The sequence below is a fragment of the Epinephelus fuscoguttatus genome, linkage group LG5 (genome assembly GCF_011397635.1).
Source record: "Epinephelus fuscoguttatus linkage group LG5, E.fuscoguttatus.final_Chr_v1".
Lineage (NCBI taxonomy): Eukaryota > Metazoa > Chordata > Actinopteri > Perciformes > Serranidae > Epinephelus > Epinephelus fuscoguttatus.
This window is the reverse complement of record NC_064756.1, coordinates 38,762,597-38,784,485: the sequence shown is the minus strand read 5'-3', so window position 1 is coordinate 38,784,485 and position 21,889 is coordinate 38,762,597. Positions and strand designations below refer to the sequence as shown.

The 21,889-nt window shown below is 41.5% G+C and overlaps 1 protein-coding gene across 6 annotated transcripts in view; it reads right to left on the bottom strand.

Moving 5' to 3' along the window:
• The window catches only part of si:cabz01090165.1 (uncharacterized protein LOC100333421 homolog), a 537,387-nt gene that overhangs the window by 379,151 nt on the left and 136,347 nt on the right, over positions 1–21,889 (bottom strand). The window contains exon 3 of one of the 6 annotated variants that reach the window (XM_049576585.1): positions 482–625. The exons of 4 other annotated variants lie outside the window; for them this stretch is intronic. The gene's annotated coding sequence lies outside the window, so the exon portion shown is untranslated. The remainder of the gene's footprint in view (positions 1–481; positions 626–21,889) is intronic. One more of the 6 variants, XM_049576584.1, reaches the window with a different exon arrangement.

Here is a 21,889-nt window from a genome sequence, read left to right as displayed (position 1 = left end):
ACAACTTATTTTTTCTTTGCTGGTCTTGAGCAGTGGTCTGTGACTTGGCAGGCGTCCCACCTAAGTGGCAAATTGACTATAATGATGTGATGGACAATGTGTGTGTGTGTGAGGCAATTCAACTGCCCGACAGTTAGCAGCACATTATAACAGGATTCATGATAACATTTCCTTGTTTACTCACCCAATAATTACTCCAGACACATCACACACTGTAATATCGAGACTGTGTTTCAGTTATATGAGCTGGCCAAGTGTGCAATATAGTCTTGCCCTTGAGTAAATCTATAAGTCACAGACCCATTCTCTGTAATTATGTTCATGTGTCATGCATTATTAACATGCAATACATTTTATTGCTTGAGTATCCTCTCATCAGATTCAGAGATATCACTGGCTGATTGTGTGATCTGAGACAAACAACAGTGAAATTTAATCTGGTTAGAAAGTGGAGCTGTTAGCTGCTGGGGCCACTCCTTACCACTTACTTGCTGCCGAACCAGAGTTCAAGGGCCTTGAGACTATTTTCTGATTTCTCATTTTCTGCTCTGCCTGCTCTTGACCAATCCAGGACAATCTTCCCACCTTCAATAGACTGGCTTCACGTGTTTCTGTCCTCTAGCATCTAGGTTTGAAAGGTCCACATGTTAAAAATAAATAAATAAATCCATGTTTGAGTAGAAACCACCCCCATGCAGTAGTAACATATTACATACTGAATCTAGCTCCATGATGGGTAAAATAGCTATTATCAGGGATGTAGGTCAGCAAAAATTACTTCAAGAAACTATGACAATCTAACTGCCAACCACAGATAAGTTCAATTTGTACCTTAATGTGTGGTGGCTCATAGACATGTGTCAACAATATTGTGATAAATGTGAAGTCAGGTTTAGGCACAAAAACTATTTGGTTATTGTTAGGAAAATATCATGTTTTGGCCTAAAATACCAGCTTTGGGGAGCACAATCCCAGCAGGAAACACAGCAATGTCTTGGTAAACAACAACCACTTTTCTTGGCACTATATGGACTAAAAACAATGCAATATATCTGTAAGAAAACAACTGCTTTCCATGGCACTATCCCCCGTACAAACACTGCAATGTGTTTCTAAAAAAACACCTACGTTGGGAGGCTAAAATGCTGCTGGAAACCCAGCGATAACTCTCTGGTTTTGCTGTTTGTAAACAAACCGGGGGTCAGGCATTTTAAGGGACATAAGCAGAAGGAAAACATTTTTAGGTGGAGGGGATTTAAATCACATCCAGAGGGTGACTCGAAATGGCATCTCAAAGCTACAGCAGACTAACCTCACAGTCATAGAACATTACATGGAGAGACAATAAACTGGATTCTGAAGCACCAGAAAAACAAACAAGAGCAGAGATGAATGTGAAAACTTTTTTTCTTTTGTTTTTACAGGGATAATAATGCCATTTTAGGATGCAGATGAGAAACAGATACGGAACCAGCAAATAGGATGGTGTGAGGATTGATGTTTCATTTCTGGGCCTCATTGGGAGATTAGCAGGCAGTTGGAAGGCAAAGTAGAAACAGCAGTGTGGTGCAGCAGTGTGGCTGCAGGCATGGCCTCTATTCACTTTCCAAGCTCCCTGGAGGCCAACAGTACAGTTTGCCAACTCCTGGCATCACACATATATGACTGAGTCCAGCCAAACACATCGTACATTCTCACACCACACAGCACAGATTGCTGAGTATGCTACTAATTCTCTACCTGCTTTGTGGAGGCTGTAATGTTGTGTTCATTCTATTCTTTTGGATGGTAGGAGTGAAAGGTGAAATTGCACACCGGCTGGTACAAACAGCAAGAAGTTCTGCAGGACCAAAAATAAATAAATGAGAAATGTATAAGACAGAACTCACTGGAGCTCATGCTGCTTTATTTTCCTTCTGGTTAACTATTTCAGAAAGTTTGAAGCAACTGCATCTAACTTTTAGAGATATCCTGCTGACACACAAACAAAAACAACAACAACAACAATATGATGGAAATTAGCATCAAACTGCAATTAAAACAGAAGACTGCTTCGACGGAAGAGGGAGAAACAAGTGCTGCCCTGTCTTGTGTCAGTCTACATTTTATCTTGGTGACATAGAAAAATGCAGATGGGAACTCAGTGGGGGCTTCCCCCTGGCTGCTGCTGCACCTCCACACTCTGTTGCCATGACCATGCACAACACTAAGAATATATTTTTCTGCTCCGACTGTGGCTGATGCTCAGCATGACTGTGTTACCTCACTGAGGAATACCCCACCAGCTGTTCTGTTGTTGAGGAATACCTCTGTAGTGCTCTCTGATTTTGCCTTCCTGATGTTTCCTTAAGATGACTTCATGTCAGGTCTCAAATCCTTGCGGGCAACTTCAAATAAAGCCAGATCTTAGCTCTGTTGCCAGTCTGCAATGCGCTCAGATTTTATACTGGAAGTTCTTTGTATTGTTATATTCTCTGCTGCACTTTCACAGTAAAATGTTCTTGCAACACTTTTGGCTGGAGTCAAAGGAGCTCAACTGTCTGACTGTGCTGCTTGGTCAGCCATGTTATTTTTAGTTTGGAGAAGAAAAAGAAAAAAACCTTACTTTTCCCAGAATTCATTGCAAATTAGTCCTAGTTATTACAGTTAAGATCTAGACAGCTTTGTGGAACGGATGAATTTAAATGTCTGTGACTTTTGATCAGATCTGAGCTGTACACAAAGTCCATCCTGTGACACCAGCTTGTATGACTGGTAGAGCTGAAGGAGGCTAGGCTAAAGTAGACACAAAACATTACCTTTGTTTACATCTTTGTTATTTCTTTTTTTATAAGTGTTGTTACATCGTCTTGTTGATAAGTTTCATGTAAAAAGGCTTATTGGCTATGTAATCTTTAAAGCAAGCTTTTTTCCCCTCACATGAAAAGGCTCTGGTTTGTAAAGAGGATTTGGTGAAGGATCAGAGAAAAGGCAAAGCGCTGAGTGGAGTCAAGTTGGGCAGATAGGGAAGATGAGAGAGACTCAAACAAAGAGTATGAGAGGCAAGAATAACATAACACACACTAGAAAAGATACCTGTCTTCATCTCTTTAAGTCTTCAGTTCAGACAACCTGTTGGGCTGATGCTGCCTCCTGACGCACTGTCTCTGAAAGTTCCACCTCTGCTCTGTACACAACCCCCGCATCTTTTAGTGCATGGACAAACTTCAGCTAAAGGGCAAAGGGATGTTCAGCAAAGTTAACACTTTGGACAGATAACAGACAACTGAAAGAGGAGGAGGCCATCAATGTCAAACTGAAACTCCCTGATTGGAGACGGGGCTGTGACACCACTTATCAGCTACTTCCTCTGCTGTCCTGACATGGTACCGTGCTAGATTCCCAGGAAGTCATATTAAAGGTCCAGATGCACCAAACTGACCTCAGAAAACTAGCAATGAAAGCCCCCTGCTGCATTGCCTTACATCACCAGACCTTGACCAAAAGTTGCACATTGTTGCCAATGGCCAACCAGCACATACATTCTATGTCTGCGTGAGTTGAAACTGAAAGACTGTCTTGACACTAGTTTGGCAGTTAGCAAATTAACAATCCACATTTCCCACTCAGTATCAGGTCCTTTTGAGAGCAGGATCAGATGTAAATAGCTAAAAGAAAGGGACTTGATTTGTCTCTGCCCTGCCTGGAGGAATACAAGATAAATTGGGGCTGAGCTCCAGTGATGAATAGGTGTCATGTCCAGGGGCTGTGCAGGAACACCTAAGCTGCTTCAAGCCACACAAACAAGAGATAAGCTGCTGGCCTACAAGTCACCTCAGCTCAGGCTTAATTCATAAATTTACTTGTTATGGCAGCACTAACTTGAAAGGGAAGAGGAGCGAGGCTGTGAGATGTTCAAATCCTGAACCAGATGGATTAAGTGAATGAGAGAAGTGCTGCCCTCCTTAAAGAAAGGAAAGGAATTTCTGCAAATCATGAACATGATACATTTGCACATCATTGTGTAGCAAATGTGTAGCTGTGGTTAATGTGTGGTTAGGTTTAGGCTATAGACTGTACAAATAATGGACGTAGCTACTATGACATCACCCATTGGTTTGTGGACTCCCCTTTTTGAAGTCTCGACTTTGGCATTGTGACCATCGCCATCTTGGGTTTTGGAGCCAGAAGTGACCATATTTGGACAAAAGGCTGGCACTGTGGAGGAGCGAGGGGTGGATCTGACTGAGAAACTGAGGACACTATTGGCAAAGTGGCCCGCCCTTAATTATGCGTAAGTTGTTATGAAGGGGGGAATTAGCTACAAAGCCCAAAAAAACGTTTTTTGTTCCAGGCTGGTACTTGGTTTAGGCACAAAAACCTCTTGGTTATGGTTACATGATGGGCTTAAAATACCCAGTTTTCAGGGCACAATGATGTCTAGGTAAAAAACAATAGCTTTTTCGTGACACTTTCACGTCAGGAAACATAGTTATGTCTCTGCAAAAAAACAACATTTTTTTGTGGCAATATTCCCGCTAGAAAAACAGCAGCAGGTTGCTAAAAATCCCACATTTGGTGCCTAATAAGTTACTGGAAACACAGTGATGGCTCACCAAACAACCACCAATTTTGTTGTCTGTTGGTCTTGAACGCTGGTTTGCAGCTTACCAGGCATCTCGCCTAGGTGACAGAGTACCCACCCTCTCTTCCACCTCCTGATGACAAAGTCAATACATATACTACGACTTTAGAAATGTTCATATGATACATATGAAACATGCGAATGCAACGTATTCATGATCTGCAAAAATGTGCAATGCTAACATTTTATTCCTGCAACTGGGCTGAATGCCTGTAGGTAGACAGTGAAGTATATTTCTCACTGAGAGATAAGCAAATCATCTAACAGTGTATGTCACGAGGTACTAAATACATGCATTAGCCAAATATGTGTTCACACCTCATAAAGGGAGCCTTGAATATCATGTAGTGATCCCTGCTGGAGACCTGAGCTCCTGTAGTGAACCAGAATGTTCTGTAGTATTCTGTGAGTACTATTCACTGTGTGTACTGAAGCTCGGCCTCTGTGATTTCCTGCCAGGCTGTTCAATACGCCTCCAAACGTCCACAACGCCTCCACCTTGCTTATGAAACTCTGAGCGGTGAAAAGCCAACACTGCTCCAGGAGAACACTGTCTGCAGCTCTGCTCTCCTCCTCTTCACTCCTCCATTTTCCATTTCACCATAATGACAACACCAACACAGCAGAGCGTGACATGAAGTAGAAAACCCTTCTGAGCCATTAAGAGATGGACACAGACAGGATGGAGTGTTTACAGTGAGCTGGCCTCTTTCTGCTCTCCAGCTCTTCTATTTCATCTGCTTTCCTCCGTCTCCCATCCCCTCGCTCTCTCTCACACTTCATATCTTTCTCTCACCGCTCTGCTGTCTGTTTCCATCTGGGTTTCACTATCACACATTTCAGTCTCTGTTTACTGCTGTAGTCCTGTCTCTCATTATTCACATTCCTGTTCTCTCTTACAGAACTTTGCTGTTCTTTTATTTTCATCTTTTCAACCTGCTCTTCATGTCTGGTGCTTTCTTCTCCCCACTATCTCTATTTTTCTGTCCAATTTAGAAGAAACTTGCAGAAGAATAATTAAATTAGCAATTCAAAATAATCTTAATCTTGAAAAATAATGAAATTATTGAAATCAAAATATTTTATACATATAAGGGAAAGTAAAATTATAGTCCCTTTTATACAAGTAGCCCAACATTTTGCTGTACGAGACTTAATACAAAACTTGGCTAACAAAAACAAAACTAAGTGAAGCGTCTTGCGATTAGTTTACTAAAGTTCCACAAATACCGCAGTTATTGCCATAATCCCGCCACTGTGTGCTGCAGTCTGCTCCCGTGGATGGACGGCCTGGGAGCAGAGCTCTTTGCTGATGGATTCACAATGTTGGCGACGAAGTTGTTGGAGGGTAAAACTACAAACGACTTTTGACTTTTTGGCTCATTGCCAGGGGCTGGTGAGCTAACAACTATCAGGACTGTGCCTCTTCCACTCCACGGATTCCGGTAAACTATGCTGTGTCATCTTTAAAGTGTTATTTTTCTTCAGAGTTGCACAAGTAGGCAGGGGGTTGAGAGAGAAGGGAAAAAAGGAAGAATCACTGCACCCAAATCTAAAACTTGTCAGGGAAACCCTGCTGTTTACTCTGGCACCATGTTGGCTGAAATGTCTACATATCGTTTGATAAGTCAACAACCTAAGTATTGTGAAACGTCTTTCTAGTGGCCGTAGTAATTATGATGGGAGCAAATGACCGAGTCAGTTGACACTGATATGAAGTGACAAGAGCAATAAGGGAGGTTGGAGGGTGGAGGGTGGAGGGTTTACAGGTATAACACCAAAGGCAGCCTCCTGTTTTCAACATCATGTTTTGTTGTTTGTTTGTTTGTTTTTTTAAGTATGATTGGTAATTGGTAACAATTCTGGAAGACAGAGACACATGAGAATCACCACAATAATTGTTAGCAGTGTACATTTCTGAAAACCACAGATATGCAACATCTCTACGTTATTATGTAGTGGATACATTAAAAAAAATTAACATTTCAAAAGTGCTGGTAGTCTTGTAGGACCATCCTGATGACGTGAGCTCAACATTCTGTTTCGCCCTCTCTATCACTCGCCCCAAACCCTTTCAGTGGGCAGGAGTACTCACCTTGACAGACAAACTCCATCAGCCAATCAGCATAACAAATCACCAGGGAATATCTTCATCACTAACAGAGCCAGTCAAGCTTTTGCCAAATCCAGTCAAAAGAATGGCAAAACCATCTGTTCCTCCAAGAAACTTCACTTGTTCTTATTTAATTGTTGTTAACGACTATTGTTACAATGGCTTCACTATTGCTGTGTTATTCTCCTAATGTCAGAGTTATTTCTTGTTTGTTAGGGAGACGCCATTACTGTTTTGCAAGCTGCTGTCTGTATTTTACATCATCAACTACAACAAAGTTCCTGACTGGCTGCTTACATTGTCAACTACAGTGCAGATCCCTGATTGGGCACTATCCCAGCTGGAAATGTGATGATATTTTGGTGGAAACAAACAAACAAATAAACAAACAAAAAAAACAACTACCATGTCTGCTGTTTGTTGGTCTTGAGCAGGGGTTTGCAGCTGGACATCTTGCCTAAGTGACACACCATCCACCATCATCTCCATGTCCTGATGACAAAGTCAGCTCACATACTATGTCACTTTAGAATCACTGATACGATGCATACTTGTTGCTCGCAGAAACGTACAATGCCAATGTTTTCTTCTGGTGACTGGGCTGGGAGCACAAGTCAGCATGTCAAGTTTTTTCAGCAGTTTCTACAGTATAAGACAAGATTTGGCAACTTTGGAAACTTATCACAGCCCCAGTTACTTTATCCTTCGTTTTGACAATTGTCAGGTAAATAGCAGAGACACAACATTTGCATTAAAAAGCTTGCTTTAAATGCAGAGCGCATAAGGAGCATTTCAGAGTCAGGGCATGAGTGGGGTTTCACCCTTCATTGTCGGTTGCTGTGATAATGACAACAACAGCTAAACTATTCTACAACCGTTTGTCATAAAGAAATTACGATAAATGGTATTTTACCTGTCCTTCCATCCCCTGTATTCTCTCGGCCCCACTTTTCTCCCTCTACCCCCCTTCCAGCCCGTGCAGTGTCATTCAGTCTGTGTATTTAAGGTGGACAATTTCAGGAGGTTATTAGGATGAAGAGACTGAGCCTGAATGCAAGTCAATCTTGACATTAAGGTAATTCATCACACTATTGATGCTTCACGCTTGCCACATTGTGCATGCTGGGTCTGCGCCTGCTGTGTCTTCGAGTGTGTGTGAGAGACAAATAGAGTGTGTGTGTGTGTGTGTGTGTGTGTGTAAATGTATGATTATGTGTGTGCAGCTCGAGGCTCGGGGGCTAATATTGCTTCATAACAGACTATTTTCCATGCCACATTACCCCTCTCTTCCTCCTCCCTCCCTCCATCCACTCTGCCTGTCTTGTCTCAGCCCCAATATAATAAAATAACCCAGCATGCCATGGGCCAGCGCTGCCGATGCGACTGTTTGTTGAGCGCCGCTGATCGATAGAGGCTGGGAATATTTTCCACTCATCTCTGTCCTGTTGTACAGAGACATCGATCTGGCCTCGACAACATGCCTCCAAAGATACGAAGGTGAGCAGGGAGAGGGACAGGAAGGCAGACAGGTGGCTCTTCAAAACCTCCTGGAATGCCAAAGAGCGAGAGCCATTTCACCTCTGCGGTTCGATCGGTGGATTGCTCACTTTATATGTTCATGACAGCTGGGGAATAGGGAAGAATGTCTCCGCTTGGAGATGAGAAGAAAAATGAGGAGAAGACGATGTCAAAACATCAGTGTCTAATGTAAGGCATGGAGGTGAAAATTGCAACTGTGCAGCTGGCGTGCTTCCACATATCCATAACTGAGGCATATTGAGAAAGACTGGTTGTCAACAAAAGGTCACAGGTTCAAACAGCACATATTACATCTTGTCAGTATGCATGATGTTGATGATGATGCAGGACTCTCATGACATGAGAGTGCCAGCTGAAGCCTTTAATTTGAAACCTGTAGTTTTTCCCCTGGTTTTAAAAACCTACAAACTGATAGCATAGTCAATACACTTCTCGAGAGCTACTCGGAGATGTCATGACTTAGCATGCAACTAAACTGTAAATGTTTTGGGAGACATTTCATTAAAAATACTCTATACTATAATTATATGCAGCTTATATTGCCAACTCCTAGCTAGCCAGATCGAGGTCTTCAAATGGACACATTGAGACTACTCTGCAGCAAAACTTGACTAAATCCTGGGCAGTGCCATTCAACCAGGTGAATCTTTTTCTATACGCTGATCTGACAGAGCAAAAGGCTCTGGAGAGGTAATGAGATAAGACATGTACTTTGCAGTAAATAAGGACTGGTGTGACAGTAGGGATGTGAGGTGCTGTCCTGGCTGGTCCTGCTGTGAATCACTGCTAAGGGTGGCTGCAGTGCGGCGCTGCCGTGTTCGGGAGCATGCAAGCATACGGCCATGCGGCCTTAATGTCGACGTTGGGATGTGTGGACATTTAAACCATTCCGTAACCAGAAACAATTGATTTAATTTAACTGATTATTCAGTTGTTTACATGTGACTAGGGGTGGGGGAAATTTCCTATTCTTAGATGCATCCCGATTCAGACGTGGACAAATCTGAATAGATTCACAAACGTCCAAATTTTGATTATTTAAATCTGTTAATTAGAGTAATACAGAAGGTTCCAAATAATGCGGAACTAAGAAGCGCGGTATGCGTCATCTCCGGGACACTTTGGGATGCGCACCTGGAGTGGACACGCTGACACGCGCACAGAGGAAGACAAACATGGCTGACTGCCACCCACCTCGCAGTGAGATCCGAACAGCTCCTTCTAATTTAAAAGCAGACGTGTGGAAACACTTCGGCTTCTACAATGTCGACGGCAGAAGCGAACTGGACAAGAACCACGTTATATGTAAGCTGTGTCGTGCTAAAATAAAATACTTTGGCAATACAACAAACATGAGAAGCCATGTAACTCGATTCCACCTGACGGAGGAGTCAGGGAGACGGCAGGCTGTTGTTGTTGCGGCTACTAGTGGCGATGCCGACCAGAGAACAATTGAGGAAGCAATTAGAAAGCTGCCACCCTCATCGGAAAAGGCGAAGCGAATTACGAAGGCCATCGTGGCATTTATTGCCAAGGATTTGCGTCCTTATTCCGTTGTGGAAAATCAGGGATTTCGAAGACTGCTGCATACATTGGAGCCCAGATACACCATCCCATCCCGACGCTATTTCACCAACACGGCCATCCCGACACTCTACAACCAAACCAAAACAGAAGTCATGGCCTTGCTGTTGAAGGCAGGTAGGATCGCAGTTACATGTGATGCGTGGACGTCTGTCGCCACCGAATCATTTGTTATTCTAACTGCGCATTTTATCTTGTGATTTAAGATACCTGTTGTTACCTTTGGTTCCGTACAACGAAGTTATAACTTTCCAGTTTGCAAGCATTTCCATTTACATGTTTAATAAAATATAATGGAAATGAATTCAACTGTTTCTTATTACAAATGCACTGTTTTTAAAAATTGCAAGTGTTGAATACTTATTCAGTGAGACAAAAAGAAATGTGTGTTGTGAAAAAGTGCATCAGTATATATAAATTAAAGATGCATCAATAATCGTTTTATAATCGAATCGTAGCCCCTGAATCGTAATCGTTATCGAATCGTGAGGTGCCCAAAGATTCCCACCCCTACATGTGACCTAAGTATTGTATCTCAAAAGTATTTTGTCATGTAATAACATCCACTGAGGAAGGCCCCAAGATGTCACTGAAAGCTTTGGAAAAACAAAGTAAGATGACGAGCATGAAGACTTTCTGAGTCAAACTGCTGTTTTCTAGGGTCAAGAATGAAGGATAATGTTGACAGCAATGAGTTGGTAGCAGGCTACCAAGCAACAACTTTTGGGGCTGAAAGCAAAGCTAACGCTGAAGTACCCGAAACTGCAGTCCCTCTAATGGCCACTTGAGCCTGGCTGCAGAAGAGAGTTACTCCCAGCACATTCTCATTCTGACCTCATCACATATTGACGTTTGGTCATGGACTTTCCAAGTCCAGAAACGATGTGTAAGGTTGTTGACATTCTGGGATACCATGTTAAGTTCTGCCCGTTGCACACATTTTTTCAGTAATTATACTTTGTTTGAATGATTTTAAGCCTTTGTCTGCTAGCAAATTAGCATTGTCATAGTTAATGATAGACTGTAAATGCACAAGGCTAACCAAGCTAGCAGATAGTGTTGGGGTTAGCTTCATCTTCCTGTCCAAATATGGTCACTTCTGGCACTTCTGGCCCCAAAAATCTGAGATGGCCAAAATACGAAACTCAAAGCTTCAGAACAGGACTCCACAAACCAATGGGTGACACCACAGTGGCTACATCCATTATTCTATATAGAGTCATATACATACATAGTTCCTGCTTGCACTGTAAAGGTGGATGTTAAGACAAAAAGTGGATTATTGTTGATACCAAGGAAACAGTCAATTGGACGTTCATCCTCTGAGGACATCTGAGAAGCATTTTCTCGTATAAAAGTAAGCTGCAATGATTCTAGGAGTATGTGTTTGATGGCTGTGTTCTTGTTTGTGCCACTACGAAGAATGGGTGCAATTTAACACTAACAGGAGGTATGAAATTAAAGGATTAAAACAGAAGAGAAATAATTTTATGTGGGAATTTTGCAGCATTCAGCATTTCAGCATTTCACCAAACACACTCATAACAAAGTTTAACTGCGTCTGAAGTTTGAGCTGAAAATTCATGTGAGACTTCTCTATCTCTAAATCTTCCTTTTGGATGACAGGAGGAACATAACAACAAAAGAAAGGAAAGAGAAATTGCACAGTTACAACAAATTGTGAGTGAAATTGCAGTTTGATTCATACAGGATTAGTATTATCAGGGGGGCTCTGTCTTCAGCAGAATCCAAAAGCAATTTGCACTTTTACTTTACAAATTACAGACGCTGCAGATTTGCTGAAATCACTGGCAGTTTCCGCAATTATTACAAATCACCGGATGTCCCCTGGTAGTATCAGAGCTTAGTGAATGAGTTATGAGAAAATAAATGCAGAAATTCTCAGGTTCTAACCAACTGAGAGAAAAACAGTAGATGGTTTTGTAACACTGAGGAAAGTTGGGAAAAAAGTTACCGTGAATCACTGACTTTATGTCCTTTACAGCCACCATTGCCTGACGTCGGTCATTTCTTTTGCTGTCAGAAAATCTCACTATTTTTTATTCTTTTTCAGATGATGTGTTCATTTTGGAGTAAGTGGTCCCATTTCCCCCTAATATCTGAATGAAATATCTCAGGCTGTAAGTGAGGTCGCAGTTATGTTCCATCTAAAATCACCTGCACGCTCAGCTGAGCTGTGACGCAGGTATGAAAGCTTCCTGTGTCTCCCCGTGTCGAGCGCTTGTTGTCAGTGAACTTCCTGTAGAATTATTAAAGTTAGATCGTGCTGATAGAGGTTGTCCTCCCGCTCTACCTCTCTGCCGCTCTTCCCAGAGACAAAGGGCTTATTTTTAGCAGACTAATACACACACACACACTCCCGCAATCCCCACACAGTCACGCTTGATCGTGAGCAGACTCTTTCACACAGCAGTACGCTGACAGCAGAGAGGCAAGCGTACACAAAGATGTCATTTTGTGCATGCGAAAAATGCTTCACGCACAAAGGGGAATGCACACTTTCACACTCATGCACATCTCTTACATCAACACACACAGACTCTGAATCATCCAGGAGATACGGAGGTGTGTGCAAAGTCTTTTCTTTCTAACACCACCAGACACAGGACTATAGAAATGAGGAGGAACATTTTAAAAGAAAAAAATTCAAACCTTCACCTCAATTAGGAGACCTGTAGGTCTGTGTGTGCTGCAAAAGTAAGGAAGAACATAGACTAAAAATAGGCAGACTTTAGAGACACCATCACTAAGATGTTCTCTGTATTAGTTTTGTACATAACAATTTGAACACTGGTTTCTGGTGCAATCAAAGAAGTAGGGAAGGTGGAAGTAGGGAAGGTGGGAGGATACTAAAGCACTTACCAAATGCCATCATGTGTATGGGCAGATACTTGTACAAATATGTTAACTGTATGAGAAAAACACAACAAGCTCCTGTATAAAATGAAGCATAAACCTCATACTTATGAAAAGTATTTCATACAGCCTGTTCTCATTCTTAAGTGATTAAATTCCACTGCTTTGTCAGTGACAACACACAAAGACAACTTTTGCACCAATATTAAACGGGTGTCATGTTGGTGAAGATTCTCAGTAATCCAGGTCATGGTAATCTTAATTTTCACCTCACTTTTCCTATAGGCTTCTTCAGTTCTGAAATCCAGTCCAGTCAAGAACTGAAGAAACCTCTTCAATGAGAGGTGAAATGTCTTCAAGAAACCCAAGCAAGTCCAGTTGCATACAATATAGCTCTTAAGTCTACAAGTGCCAGTTTGTAACCCCTGACAATTGGCGTCAGCTTGTAACACCACAGGTAACTATGTAATATTAAGAGCTAGAAAGTCCCCATAGGGTCCAGTAAAACCCGTACTCTCACCCAGGAGTCCACTGTACACTTTCTGCGCTTGTCTTAAGCCAAGCAATGTTTTGTTTTTTTCTGCCTACACCTAACCACATGCTTTTGTTGCACAAGGGAATAAATTGTACATTCCCTATGAAAATTGAGTATTCTAAAAAGACACAATGTATGTAAGGAGCATAAACTGACCTTTTGCTGAGTCCTGCCCCCGAACTGGCCAATCATAATGTAGCATAGGGCCGACTCAGGCCAGGGTCTGACAACAAAACAGCTGTGCTCATTGACTCTAATGCAATTCTTTCAGATTTCCTTCATTTTCAGGCTGGTTTTGTGGTAGCTCTACATTGTGCCTGGGGCATGTGTATTAATGATGCTTGTTACCTTGAGAGGTTGTTCCAAAACCAAATCAAAATCAAACTCAGAAAAGTAAGGGGTTAGCTAGCTAGCTACTGAATATATAGCCTACTGAATGTATAGGCCTACACATGCTGCTCTTGCTTTTTAATGATTCTAACACTGTACAGGAACCTGTGAAGGGAAGCAGAGAAACTTTGCTGATATTCAACCAGCTGTGGGTTATCGCATTGTGCGCAGATGAATGTTGTTTAACTCCCCCCCGAGATCCCTGCCCATCAGGCGGAGGAGGTCCAGGTGCTGGCAGCGGTGCAGGGGCAAAGCCAAGCACTGTTCATCTGCATGCACTGCAATGCCACACAGCTGGTTCAATATCAGCAAAGTTTCCCTTTATATTCATTGTCTTCTGTGGTGATCAGCAGTGATGTGGTGGTTCACTTGTACACTGTGACCTGTAGCCTATAGTTCAGCTTTAGCTTCTATCTGTCTTTGTCTTTTTAACCTGTTGTTGCTGCTGAGTCAGTTTGACATCCTGGATATATCCTTGAAGAGCATTTTGTAGACCCCTCTGACTGCTTCTCTCTGGAATCACTATTTAATGTTTCCAAAAATATGATAATATTTCTTCAGGGAGTGCAGTTAGTTACAGTGTGGTCTCCATGCTTATTCCAAAAGCTTGTTGGACCATTGCAAAGGGGCGGGGCTTTGCGAAGGCTCAGTTGACATACTGTCCCAGGACACAAGAACAGATGCAGGAAGTAAGTTAGCATGTAAAATGTAGACATGAAATTCCACTGAGAAAAGTGGCGATATGTGATGAGCAGTGTTGGGTAAGGGTTACTTTAAAAGTAATCAAAGTACGTTACTGCGTTACTCCCTGAGTAAAGTTACTCAGTTACTTTAAAAGTACTTCCAACATTACTCCCTGAGAAAAGTAACTCAAGCACTTTTAAAGTACTTTTGAGTATTCTACATTTCCTATTGGACAATGGACCACAGGGCGCTAAGCCTACATTTTTAGTAGACAACTGTATGACAACAACACCCCAGCATTTTAATATTTCCTCTAGGGATGTTACCACACAGAGTAAAAGGGGGAAATGATGGTGTGAAACAGCAGAGGCACTTTGTCAACCCGCTGAGTTAACGTTACTGTCATTAGCATCAAGCTAGCAAACAATGGTACATCCTCACGGTCGGACATAAAGTAATAACATTAACAAATAGCGGCAGGGCTTTTACTCACCACAACTGCAGAGGCTCCCAGCTTCATTTGAAACAAACTACATTATAGACGGTCCGTTATTTATTAATCCCTCTGTGTGTTTATATATTTACTTTTTATCTGCTCCGTTGTCTCTGTAAAGTTAACATATCGCACCGTCATTTCACACTCAACACCCTCCATTTTCTAAATAGGCTTTTATTCTGAAACATTTGTCAGAACTTCCTGTGGAAGATATAGTAGCTTGATAGTTTACGTATGGCGCTTCAAATGTAGCTCCTGCCATCTGCTGACGCTTTTAGGTGATTACAACAACATGTCGGCTGGCACATGAACAGACACAGTGACTCAAATAATAGTGAAAGTGATAAAAATAGGACAAGAATAACCCGATAACATCACACACGCCGTGAAAGACGACCAGGGATAATTGGTGAGTACCAGCGTGTAGTGTGTACCAGGCATAATGCAAGTCCTGAGTCTGAAATATGTCTGTCAGCGAGTCCTACTCCACCTACTTAGACTCCACCGTAGACAACGGCAGCATTTCTCCGACCACGTAGCGAGCCACAAGCTCCGTGGCTTCTTTCAGACTGATAGGTTTAACGTTATCTCCGTTATTAGAACCAAACGACAACCGTTGCTGTTTCGGAGCTGAAGGACCAGCGTTCTAAAAGTAACGGAAGTAACTGATGTCTTGTTTGAAAATGTACTTAAGTATTTGATTACTCAAACAGCAAACTAACGCGTTAGGTTACTCGTTACTGCAAAAACTAATCAAAGTACTCTAACGCGTTACTTTGTAACGCGTTATACCCAACTCTGGTGATGAGTTGGGATGAGAACACGTTTATTATAGAAATACGACAGCTTTTCCTTTTCCTTGCTTGTTGCATGGCTGCCTCCCAGAATGCGAGTAGAAAGAGATGAAACACTGAGTCAATTACTCCACAAATCCATTGGCACAAAATTAACCCATATCTGTTATAATATCAAGTAACTTTTTCAGTTAAAAATGCCAAACACTTTTTTTTTAGTTCCATTTCAACCTATATATGCTCTTTTTTCCTTTTCTTTTTTTAACCTTTGATTATATGCTGAATATCTTTGGGTTTTGGACTGTTGCTCTGCAATATATTAAAATAATAATAATAATAATAATAATAAAATAACTTTGAATACATCAGCAGCTCTATAAATTGTGAGGGGCTTTACATGTTATAGACCAAACGATTAATTGGCAGACTTATCAACAACAAAAGCATATAAGTAAAGTAGGTAGTTGCAGCCCTAAACATGTTGTTAAGTAATACAGTGGTTGCTGATAGAATTATAGTATATATCATCAATTAAGCAAAGAACATGAATTGTGTATTGTAGTGAGATAATGCAACGTGTTCAATCAAATACCACTGCTTGGTCATAGATGTCTGCGTCAGACACCAACAAAAAGCAGGCATCCTTTCCTGGTGATACATCATTGGGTGGCATTAGTTCATAATGCCACCAGACAGCATCTGTTTGAAACATCACTGGACCACAATATAATAAAAAGAATATGGAAAGTCCCTACAGGGTTGGCAGGAGAGGTGGTCAGTGGGTCCAACAACACCAGATTTCACCCTTGAGCCCAATGTTTGCTTTCTGTATTAATGCTGATCCAAATCATGATGTTCTTTTCTAGATCTAGCTACATGCTTCTTGCCTAAACCTAACCAAGTGTGTTTGTTGCACAATTAAATAAATGTGAATATGAGGTGTTACCAATGTTGACAGTTTATTTTGAGAAAGACTGTATGCCTTTAACAAGCAGAAACTTTACAGTTCCTGTGAAAATGGAAGTGTATTTTGAAAAGACACAATGCATGTAACAGGCATAAACTGACACAGTGTCCAATACCGTCAACAACAGATGCATGCAGGATACCTGGTGCGTAATATGTAAATGTGAGAGTCTACTGATGTGTACTTTGACCTTCAACGGAACTTGATCGCAAAACAACAGAAGTCTGATTAGGACTCTGGTGAAGCCAACAGATCTGACCAACACGAAAATGCTGTTGGACTAATTTATGGAAATGCTGGCATTAAGGTGGTGTCAGTATACGGGTAGCTGAATCAACAGTAAGCTGATGAAGATGCCAGAGTGGCGTGGGACTCATTAAGAGTCTAATAGCACCTATCAGCTCCATTAGATCAAGGGTCCTTAACCTTTTATAGGCTGGGAACTCCCTGTGCTACATTCAGGCTCATTAAAGCATATTACCTCCCCACAGCTGAATGCAAACCAAACAAGAAGGTCAAACCACCAAACACCTCATTAACAATGTGACATTTAAAAAACACTAAAAATGGTCGCACCTCGACGGCCAGGCTCATTAAAACATATTACTTTAGTTTAACTGCAAAACAAACCAAGAAGCCCAAACTACAGATCCAATTATCAGCCTTATGTTAGAAAAAAAAATAGCTGTTATTGCCATGGAGGTGAGTTCAGAGACTGCTGAAGCCAGAAAAAAATCAAGATTGAGTAAATTAAATGAAATAGATTGTAATTTAGTTTGAGTGTTTCAGTGTCACGATGGGAAAAGGCTCACTAAAAACTTCCGTTGTAATGTCATTCAACTGACCTCAGCTCATTAAACACATTCATAAATAGTTCCTAATCAAATGTGTCAAAACAAGCTAATGAAATGCTGGTGTCCACACTTGCATTTGAATTAAATGTTAGAATCAAATGTCAGTAAAGAGGCGAAATAAGTGATTAATACCCAGCATTTCAACTCCTCTGTCATAATATCACCCTACCCACTTCAGTTTTTTTGTCTTGTGTTTTCCTCTCAGTTTATTCCCCTTAAAAAAACTTTCTACCTATATTATACAGTTCTCTCTCTGACTGACTATCTCTTGAAATGAAGGGGCTGGTCTCTAGCTTTTTGTAAGGCAACCTGAAGAGGTAAAAGCATCTGAAAATTAAAAGAAAAAATGTATCTATGTAAAATGTATTTATGGTAAAAAAAAAAAAAAATACACCTTAAAATACATTAACATTGGTAAATTGCTGCATATTTACATTTAGGTTTAGGGGGAAAAAAGTCATAGGTTGGCTCTACATGCACACGGCAAGCAAACATGGGCCTCCTGGGTAAAAGTCCAATGTTGTTGGACCCATCCTCTACCCCTCCGGCCCGCCTTACAGGGACTTTCCAGGTCCCTTAATTACATTGTTCATCTGGTGGCAATTCAGACTGATGGCCTTTGTGCATTTATCGTACTGCTGGAGCCTATCCCAGCTGACATTGGGCAAGAGGCGAGGTACACCCTGGACAGGTTGCCAGACTAGAACAGGACAGACAACCATTCCCACTCAAAATCACACCTCCCAGCAATTTAGAGTCAGCAGTTAACCTAACCTGCACAACTGTGGACTGTGGGAAGAGGCCGAAACAGGAAAACCCAAATCAAGACTGAGGTCGAGATTACTATTTGGTAATTCTGCAGCCCTGGCCAAACTGACCAACCTGTTTGCATTCTGTATGTAAGATTACACCTGCATTCACAAGTATAGATAAGATATCCAGCCACAGATTGCTTGCAATTAATTCACAGGAGGTAAAGGGGTGTCACAATGTAATAAAGAAATCACCAGAATGACACAGACTGTCTGTTTGTGTTACCAACTGCTCCAGCAAGAAACTTCCAAATTTGCACAAAAATCCACAGCTCTGCTCTGTGAAATCAATTTCATTTTCTATTAACCTCCATTAAATCTTCACATTTCGTGGCATGCCAACAAATGGCTGACCAGGGATTGCAGAGTAGAACCACAGTCCTTCTGCATGATGAGTCCAGTGCACATTATAAAGTGATAAAATGATGATAATTGTTTTCCAGTCATACATCAGATGGGTAATAGTTTGGATGTTGTTGTGTCAGTCTAAAAAGGTCAGAGCAAACATCAACTTCAAGTGATATTCATCTACTGAATCCAGCTAGCAACCATCTGACAGTAAGCTAGTCTCTTTTCTTCCGGCTAAACCAATATGCTGAATAATAAAGTGTATTCAGATGTTCTATAAGCTTTCTCAGAATAACATCCTATTTCACTTTCTCCCTTTATGTCTTACTTTCTAACTTTTCTTTCTTTCCCAGCAGCACCTTTCGACTCCTGAGTGACTGGTCCTCCATATTAAATTTCTTTTCTCCTCATTCAACTCTCTTTCTGCCTTCATCATCTCACTTTCTTTCTACTTTATACGCAGTGCAGACTTTTTTTGCATCTTTAAAGCAGTGTGAATTCAGTTAAACACTATGAAACAATTACTAGATGAACTGGGAGTGAACAGGTTTTACTCAAAAGTATGACTGATTTTGACATTTTATTGCCCCAGGAAAAAACTGTCCAGCCCTTAACTGCCATCAAATCTAAATTAAAAATGAGAAATACATATCAAAGCTTTGAGAAGTACAATATGATAAGAGACCAGAATATTTTATAAACACCTCAAAACTTTCTCCGTATAGTTTCAATATAGTAGTATTACCTGAGGGACAATCAGCACTGTGATTATGGGTATGACAGTGTGAAATAAAAAATAGAGGCAAAGTTGAGTATCATCAGTGAGAGTGAAGTACCTTTAAATACAGTACTGAATGTACTCAGGTGAACACTGTCAGTGTTATAACAGCTTTTACGCAACAGAGGAAATACTGTCTGAGATAATCTTCTTCAAAAGAGTGTTTTTTGTAATGTCGGAAAAATACATGTGTATGTCTGAAGAATCTGCCTCCTCATTGCAGCTGCTGCAGTGCAGTTGTGTCTTTGACTCACTTCTGTTTGTTCACTTTAATAAGAACAATGTATTTACTGAATTTGCTGTTACAATCTGGGTTGACTGTTAGTCATAGACACACAAGTGCAAAACAAATACCCCATGGAGGTTGACCATAGGAAAGACACTGAATGACCACATCTTAAAATCTCGCATTCTCCCAACTTACTTAATAATGCTAAAACAGTTAAAGACTGATCCGATACTGACAATTCTGGTGAAGCAGTACAACATATATGTGAGCAAATTGGGTCATAAAACTTGCAGCTCCAAGTTCTCTTTCTCATGTTTTTTTTTCCCTCTTTCATCAAGCCATCACTGCTATTATGTGTCAGATTTAAGTAGTCAGGCTCGGAAATTCTTTCTGCATTTAATGTTAATGGATAGCTACGGTCACGTGGACGTGTATACGGTGCTATTTATAGTACAATTGAGGGTCCCTGTCAGCTCCCAGCAGTAAACTGGAGGGCTGGAAGGTGAGCTTACCATCCTCCCACTGCTGACATTGGGTGAAAGGTAAATGCAAAAGACACTGCTGGGTCTGAAGTTGTTTAAGTGCAGACAACACAAAAAGTGTTGGAGAAGCAAAGAGTATATGTACTAGATGTGCTCACACCAACGCAATGTTGTTTGCACAGAAGGTTCTACACAGTTTTTAGAAGAGAGAAACTAATCCCTACTCAGTCAGGAACACTTTGGTCAAAGAAGCTTTATTCTCATTTGCAGTATTATATTTGGCGGTATGGCTCTGTTGTGGGGCCTACGCAGAAAGCCTCTTCCATGCGCCAACGTGAATAGCCTAAGGCGGAGAGAGCACACTTCTCCATCCTTTCACGGGCCTGCGTGGAATGTCTTAAGGCAGAAAGAGCACATCTCTCTGCCCTTCCTCATGCAAATGAGGAAAGCCTGAGACAGGCAGAGCATACCTCTCTGCCCTTCCATGAACCTACATGGAAAGCAACATGAAAAGGAGGAGCTGGGGTGGAGGCGGGTTGCAAAGCGGCTTGCAGAGGAAGCAGCAACATGAAGCAGGCCAAAGAAGTTTAAATAGGACACCCTGAATGAGATTCACCAATTGGTTGCATAGAAGGGAATCATGTGATCTATCAGCTGACGCCCTTCCATCAATCAGCTGCTCCATCAGTTGACTGGGCTGTGTTAGATCACCTGATGTAACTGGCATGTGAGCTGAGCTTGACATTGAGTCCTGCCTAAACTAACAATATGCTCAGTTTTTAGTATCCATCCTAATGACCCTGGAATCAATCTTCAAAATGAAAACATAGTGTCAAGAGTGTCAATATTTTGGTATCAATCCACCCACCTCTTTCAGCACCAAGACCAGAAATGGTCAGATTGGTACAATCCTAATGGTAGCCAGTCCTACTCATACACTGTAAAATAATGGACATAACTATGTGAGGTCACCCATTGGTTTGTGGACTCCCCCCCAAGTGGCCATTCAAAGAACTGCAGTTTTTGGCTTCATTTTTCAGCCCCACAGGTTGCCACTTACTATCTAAGACTGTTGGTTCACGGAATGTTTATATTGTAACATGTTGGAAACAAACAAAAAAAACCCTGATGTTCAGCTCTCAGTACCCATTACATACAGAGCAAACAGTTTGCATGTGCCGTGATGTGTGTGATATTGTCAGAAAAAAGAAAAAAAAAAGTCAGCCTGGAGCCTTAAATGAAGAGAGAGAGTCATTTCTGACCAGAGCAAACTGGCCACAGATGGAGGTTGTGACACCAACTGAAGGAGAGGGAATGAGGTGTTGTAGACGGTCAGTGGTACACCTCTGGCAAATATATGGCTCTCTCATCAGCATCAGAGACACAACATCTGCTTCTTATTGTCTCTGTTACATCACTTATCGGCTGCGGCAGGTCAGTGCAGTGCCCTTCACACTCTTTGCATATTCACATCTGTTAAATGTACCTATTTCTTCTTATGTGTCTGTCCGTATAATAGTAAAAGAGTGTGGGATACTTTCATAAAGTAAACATTATGTGTATGTGTGTGTGTGTGTGCGCACAGAGCATCCATCTGTCAGCCTGACACATCGCTCCAGTCAGCAGTCGTCTCCCCTTCACACGTCATTGGCTGTCGCCGTGAGACCAGGACTTATTCAGCCAATTAGCTCAGAGTGAGATAGCAGTGAAGGGGCCTGCTGTGTAAGCTGTTGCCCCATCTCGAAATGTCAGTAGCCACAATCAATGTCTGCAATACAGCAAG